This window comes from Homalodisca vitripennis, chromosome 2 (assembly GCF_021130785.1).
Source record: "Homalodisca vitripennis isolate AUS2020 chromosome 2, UT_GWSS_2.1, whole genome shotgun sequence".
In the NCBI taxonomy this organism is placed as follows: domain Eukaryota; kingdom Metazoa; phylum Arthropoda; class Insecta; order Hemiptera; family Cicadellidae; genus Homalodisca; species Homalodisca vitripennis.
In genome coordinates, this window is record NC_060208.1 from 205976216 (window position 1) to 205984267 (window position 8052).

Here is an 8052-nt window from a genome sequence, read left to right on the forward strand (position 1 = left end):
GGAATGTATATTTTACCATTTTAAAGTTATGAGATAATGTTTGTAAATAGTCATTTATTGATTATTAAGTAAGTGCAAGACTGTTAATGTCCGTTATTGCTTTACAAATATAATATTTTAAAGTAATATAATGTATAACATTTAATCAATCAGAATTTATAATGAAAAAGAATTTAAATGTGAATTTCAAAGTTGTACCCTTTTAGTAAGATTATGAAGAAGAAAAATAATAGATACTGTATGTTTATTCCTGTAGACTGTAATTGTTTGTACTTATAGTGGATGTTTTACACTATTGTACATAATGAAACATATTTTATACAACTTAATATATTTGTTCAGAATTAGTTTTCAATTTCAGTTTAAATATACTCTTGTGTTGTGTAGAAAAAAAAAAAAAAAAACAAACTTTCATATTTTGCTGTCATATTTGTTTATTACAAAAGAATTAAATGTAAACATAAATGTTTGTTTTATATTTACCACTGCAATATTTAATGAAAATGTTAAACTATTACGTATATGTTACATTTTGTTATTTTACATAAGATGAATGAAGGTTTTTATTATCAATGGTTCTTTTAACCTTTTCAGGATTTTAATGCCTAAAACAGTTTTTGAACCATTATTGATTCAAATTCATTCATCAAATTATAGTTTGAATGAAAGTAGTGAAAGTATTGTGCAGAATGTGGTATGTGGAAAGTTTGACGTTGTTTGATGAATAATTTAATAAATGTGTAACCTTACAGTATTACAAAGGAAAGAGATAAATTTTCCTGATACGATTAATTAGATGCAAGATACTAACTTTTATTCCATTTATCAATGCAGAAAGAATTTGCACATAACGTCAGTTTTTGTGTGGTTCCTTTAATTATTTTTCCAATGAAGTGTTTTCATCTTAAGCTTCATTATTGGAAGTTACCAAGGAATAAAATATGTTAAACTTAACTGATTGTAGCATTAGGAAAAGGCATTAGGACATCTTGTAATTTGTAATGTGTAATTAATGTATACTATTCTAGTAAAAGAAATACTCAGTTGTACAATAATTCTAAATTTAATTCAAGGGCTCTCAACTTGAAATATGCTATCAAGCCCTGACAATGACATATTTGATGTTGAAAGGCCTTGTATTAAATTTAGAATTATTGTATAATTGTGTATTCCTTTCACTGCAATACATTTTTCCAATAGCAAGAGCTATGTACGAGGTCTGTTCAAAAAATATCGTAACTTTTGTTTTTTTTTATTATTTATTTATTCATCAATATTAATTTTGTCCCCTTAATGTAATCCCCATTAGATATTATACACTTGTGCCAACGTTTCTTCCAATCCTCGAAGCACTTCAAAAAGTCATTGTTGTGATCTTGTTCAGCTCCTCCTTCGATGCAGTCTTTATCTCATCAATCGTAGCGTAGCGTCGTTCTTTCATGGGCCTCTTCAGTTCCGGGAACAAGAAAAGGTCACAGGGGTCAGATCTGGGGCATACGGTGGCTGCGGCATCATTAGTGTGTTTGTTTTGGCCAAAACAAGTGCACAAGTAACGACGTGTTAGCAGGGGCGTTATTATAGTGCGAAAGCCAATTTTTGTTCTTCCACAAATCCGTGCATTTCTGGTGGATTGCTTCACGCAAATTGCAGATAATATTCCTTATTGACAGTTCTACCCTGTGGCATGCCCCTGCAATCGAAAAAACTGCAAGCAAAGCTTTCACATTCAACCAAAATTGTTCGTATACATCAGAAACATGTGTACCAACAATCGCTAAAAAAAAAAATAAAAATCAAATATACGTAATCTGTGGAAATAAAAAAGTTGGAATATTTTTTGAACAGACCTCGTACAATCTATATTATATGTAATCACTAGTCAAAATATATTTGCTATCGGTATAAATCTGGTGAAAAGTTCAGTAGTTTTCAGGGTGGTCATCAAGTGAGTGTATCTTTTAGTGCTTATTATGTTATATTTGTATTTTTTTTAAGGAGTTACATGGTCTTAGATCTTTAACTGGCAAAAAAATGTACTGTATCCATTCCATACCCTATAATTCCTCATAATTATCTGTGTTGATCCAACTTTATTGTAAAAACTGCCATGTATTCTTGATTTTTTTTTTTTGTATTTGTTGTTATTTCTTTGTTATTTTTTTCAGCATATTGTGAGATTTTTTTATTTCTGCTGTTATATTTCAATAAACCATGGCTGTGACTTTTCAAAGTGGTTATTAATTCTTCCTGTGGTATATATGCAATATAACAATGATATGGCAAACTGATTGTTTGCCAAGACAGTATCATCTTGCCTTCATACTTGTTACATTTTTTAAATATAATATTATCTTTTAAAGTGACTACAGGCAGAAAATATGCCCTGCTCAATGTATTTGATGAAGCTTTGATTTGCTTAATTATCGCACATGAATAATATTAAGTTTCTTATGGAAATATTTATATTACATATAAATTAAAAACCATAGTTTACCCTTCATTAGCATGAAACAGTAAAAATATAAATTTGTGAAATAAAACTATCTTGGATTGAGACTAGATCCTATGTATAACACAATTTTAAAATCTAGCCCAATGTGTTTTGTATAATTTTATAAAAGTGGAGCCTCAGATGTACAGCCAGCAGCTTATATAATTGCCCTCTTAATGGAGTAGGCCCAACTTATAACTTTTATATGCAGGCATATAGTTAAATAATATAATAAATAGTTACATAGATAATAAGAATGATATAAGTGCTGGATTATCATCATTCCAATGAAGATTTATTCACAACAAGTAATCAAATAAATGCAGCGACTGAATACGCTTGTCATGTGGTAAGTCCTCTGTCCCCCAAATTATGAATGGAGGAATTGGAGCATCAAACAAAATCAATATTAATGAAGTACTCAATTCACCTTTTAGTTGTAGCATAACAAATAAAAGGGTTTACAAACCCAAAAGGATCAGTTTCGGAGGGGTGATGTGATTTAAGGTACACGACACTAGGAGGTTAGGAGGTATGAAATAAATCAGAATAGACCTACATTTGAATACTGCTGTATTTCAAATAAGCTGGATTGCTTTTATGTGAATATTTTACCTCTAAAAGAGGGGGGGTTCTATTCTCTTTAGGGTTGTGCCTCTAGTTGTAGGACAGAAGAATACATGGCAAATGGAATGGAGCCAGGACACAGGGAAAGCTGAATGGACCAAACGCCTAATTCCCGACCTTAGAGCATGGGTCGATAGAGAACATGGAGAATGCAATTACTACCTCACGCAAGCTTTGAGCGGACACGGTTGCTTTAAGTCGTACCTAAAGAGGTTTCACTTGGCAGATGATGAGTTGTGTGATTACTGCAATGAGATTGACACACCGGAGCATACACTTTTTGCTTGCCAGAGATGAACTGCAGAAAAAAGGGAGGTAGAGGGAGTGATACATGGTGTGCTGACCGTGGATACATCAGTGCCTCTAATGTTAGACTCTAAAGAAAAATGGGAGGAGGTTAACAACTACATAAGAAAAATAATGCAAGGAAAAAGAGAAATATAGTATGATGAGATGCCCGGTTGATACAGAGGAGTAGAAGAAACAGTCCCTTCATTTTGAAGCAATACCAACAAGGTGATACCAGAGTGAAGCGGAGAAAGGGGGTTTTTTAGTGAGTAAGAATCTCACACTACCACCTACTACGGACTAGGTGGTGCCTATGTAAGGTTTTTCCCCCATCTCGAAAGAAAAAAAAGGGTTGTGCCTCTGAAAAGGATTACCTGTTATAAAATTAAATTAGTTGTAAAAGGTCCTATTCAGAAACTAGGAAAGGATATTGACCAGAGTTTAGTTCTTTTGTAAAATTTGCAATCTCTGAGGAACCACATTTTTGGCCTAGCCACAGAATTACACTTAAGAGATGGGTATAATGTCTCATATGAAATAATTTTCTTCATACTTGTTAGAAAGAAGTTATTTTCATAGAGTAATCTGAGGTTTTCTGAGCAGAAAGAGAAGGGAGAAAGTGAGAAGCTTACAAAGTCTATCCTTGGTCTCAAATAAGGAGCTTGATTGCGGAATGTAAAACCCAGTTTTCTCTTTGCACGTGGTTTCTAGAGAGTTCTCTAGGATGTAGTTGCAAATAATCATGTACAGTATTTATATTAAGAAATATTAGGACTCTCTCATTACTATAGGCTTTCATGTTAATGATTATTACATTTTTCTAATTCGGTCTGTGGAAAAACAAACAAGCTCAAGTCAGAGATTGCTGAAACATTTCAGATTAAAGACTCCTGTGAAGTCCCTCACCCCCATGTCAAGATTACTGTGCATGCTTAACCCCCAATTGGTGTCTCACCTAATCACTTCACTAGATGTTAGCTGGATAGTGGCAGATTTTAACCATAATTTCTATTATATTCTATGTTTTGTAGGTGATATAGTACTATCTGGTGGAAATTGAGAAATATGGGCAGATCATCCTCTTTTATTTCTGATTTATGTCGGCAGATTGAATTCAGAAATCCAGCACGAGCAACTGATTCACTATGCTGACAGCACAACTCTCTGGTTCAAAAATAAATCCCTTCAGAATTTGGCGATCATATCATTCTTAGAATAAAATTAAATTCACACATGTAATTCTTTTCAGAAATGAACTTGAAAACGAACCAGTCGAAATCAGATCTTCATTTGTCCCCCTGAGAGTCAGATCATGCAGTGCGGCCTGCTATTTTTGTGGATGTTTTAGAGTAAAGTAATTCCACAGTTTTTGGGAATGCTCTTTAATAGAGGATTGACCTGGAACGATCATGTAGACAACGTATGTGCTAGATTTTCTCTCAAAAATATTTGCCTTGTGAAAACCAGCAATGTTCTGTTCCCCAAAAGTCTTAAATACGGCTTATTATGGCCTTATCCATGTACATTTAGCGTATGGAATAAGGCTCGCGTAGGTTGTTCTAAAAACAAAATAGAGTGAGTTGTCAAACTCCCAAACACAGTTGTCAGAGCAATTGGAAAGTTCAACTTTAGAGAATTGTGCAAGGAATCTTTTAAGGAGCTGGGATTGTTGACAGCCCTGCTTCTATATTTCTAAGGTCATCATGTAGTGCATGTCCAGGTATGCTTTGGTTCGTGGTGGGGATGTTTACCAATTTGAAACCATAGGCAGGGACAACTTCAGAACACAAACTAACATCATCTCGACTCCACCCACAACAAATTGGTGTCAAACTAATTAAAAAGGTCTCAAACAACGTTTTATTCTGTTGAAGAATGAACAATGAGCCACTGGGACATTTGGAAAACAAGCTGGATCTGACGTCGGAGTCAATGTGTTTTTATGAGTTTATGAACATTTTATTGTTATTTAACATCTTGTCTAAATGTATGTCTCACTGCAAGAAAACGTGTACGTATGTTTTACAGAATTTTTATACAAGTTGACGATTGCGATACAATTAATATTGGATATTGTTAAATGCAATAAAGATGTCATTATTATAGATTCAAATGCTGCAACTGTAAATAAAAGAGTTATCATTATTAGTAGAATAATAATTAAAAAAAAAAAACACTGCGTTACTATTATAGCTTTACAGCACATTTCCAAACACAATCTTCGTATGGATGCAAGGTCTATTCTGTTTTAAAAGTCAAACGCACTATTATAAAAAAAGTAAGTGACTCCACTTTGTTTACAACAAAGCTTCAAAAACTAGGAACATAATTTTTTAGAATAATGTTAATAATACTAGTTTTGAGAAATATAATTTAAAACGTAAGTAGCGTCCACACTTTAAGCCTACAGGCAACGATTTTATCTAATGGTCAGTAGATTGATTTAGATAAACAAACAATCCTTTGCGCTATTTCCACGGGATCTTGTTGCATATATAAACTAAGGCTGAAAGACGTTCCGGTGGATATTTTCCTCAAAAGAGACCAAGAATTTCCATATAATGCAAAAAAACCATCATGGCTGAGAACAGATGATGACTAACCGGGATTGATGGCGTGTGTTCGTCCTCTCACACTACATTTTTTTTCTTGTATGCATTCTCTACTGTCATCCCAGCTCGGGCCACACTCATTCGTGGAATTTATACCGAGCCTTGTACTACATTGGCAAGAACAAATGGGTCAGACAAATTCCCAAATATGGTCTTCTTCTTTCATCTATTTTCATCTTCGTCAACTATATATCATCTAGCTGATGCTCTTTGTATCTGTATATTATTATTGTACTACGCATTATAATGGTATTAATATAGATGTGGTTTTATTTATATCTTTCGTTTAAGACATATTTAACCTTTGAGGTAGGATAGTGAAAGAGTATAAAATAAGAATAAAACTATGTACAACTGTACAATAATTATATATGTTTTCCTAATTAGACAGAATTGGTATCAGTTTGTTCCATCAATAATGCAGATTAAAATTATATACAGTTTGTAAATATTTTGAGCAACAGGTATCGAACTAGGTCAGTAAGAGTGCGCGAGTGCGGGTTCTCGCAATGCTTTACAAGCAGGCACAGCTCTGTCTCTCAGCTACCGTGACGTCACAACGGAGCCTGCCAGCCCGGAGTTAACGCTGACCCCAGTACACGCAGCCATGGCGTTGTTGATCCGCAGCGATTTACTACTTCATCATTCATTAATAAATGTTCAACAGTAGAACACTTAACGGAGATTACCTTACACTTGCATAGTAAAGGGTCAGTATTTAACTAAGAAGATACTTTGCTAATAATTCACAATAAATTAATTAAAAATATACATTACCATGACATTAACCATTATTTAAATGCTAATGTAAACAGATACGGGAAAAACGTAAAGAAATATTATTGCATCCATGATTTTGCTACGGAAATCTGGTAGTTAGTAAATTATTCGTGATAAAGATATCAAATTGATGTCATTAGCAATTATCTATGAGACATCTCAAAAGCAAATTTTTTATCGATTAACGGATCATAACAAGTGAATGCACAGACTACTACTCTGATAAAAAAACGGCCTTAACGTATTTACAGATAATTTTAAGAGACTATTGTTTTTATTTTCAGTGGAAACATATTTACTATTATTTTTATTATTTAAGTATGGGAAGAACAATCGTCAAGAACTAGAATATTGGCACTTTCAATATAATAGCTTTAAATTACTATGTTCTTTATGCATTAAACATTTAATATGTTTGGTTTCACAAAAATCTTCCCGAACTGATGGCGACGAACCAAAAACATTCCTCAAGACAATGCCTTTCAGGTAACAGGCAAGGATTGTCGTTGAGTAGAACTTACGGCTAATTACATTAAAAATAAACTTGAGTCAAACTTTAAAAACATGTCATATTAAATTTTTGAGAAAAATAATTTAAAACTTGAAAACATAACTTAATGTAGCCAAAAATGGGCAATGTTTAAGAAATTGAGAATCATTGTAATCTGCAAAATATAAACATTTAAATATATATTCTTCCCTCAGTACAGTTATTCTTCTGTATTTGGACGATCATTCCTCCAGTAGTTAAGCAATGAAAAGTAAGTGTTCGTTGAACACAAAACACTTTTTCGTCTATACAATTAATTAAAAAGAAATATTAAAATCAGAGTCGTCGTTAGTAAATTTACTATTAACAATAATAAACATCTAATACATATTTTTTGAACATAACAAATTCTCTAATAATTGTAATGAACTTATTACATATGTAACTAATACAAGCAAGAAAAGGAATTAATTCACAAAATGTTCTTTTCAACCTCTATATACCTTTAACTTCCCTACATCCCACTTTTTACTAACATTATACTCTAACATGAACATAAATGTATGTAACTAATATCCAAATGTAAACAGTTTCATATGTAAAAATACAACAAGAATGAACTTCAACCACAGAAGAAAAAGTAATTGCAAAAACACAGTGAACATCGCGGCTAAATGACAAAGTCATAGCCTTAAAAAAAATCCGAACTCGGGCTGTCTTTACTGAAGTTTTCGACAAAACAAAAACTAAACAGACATCATTGG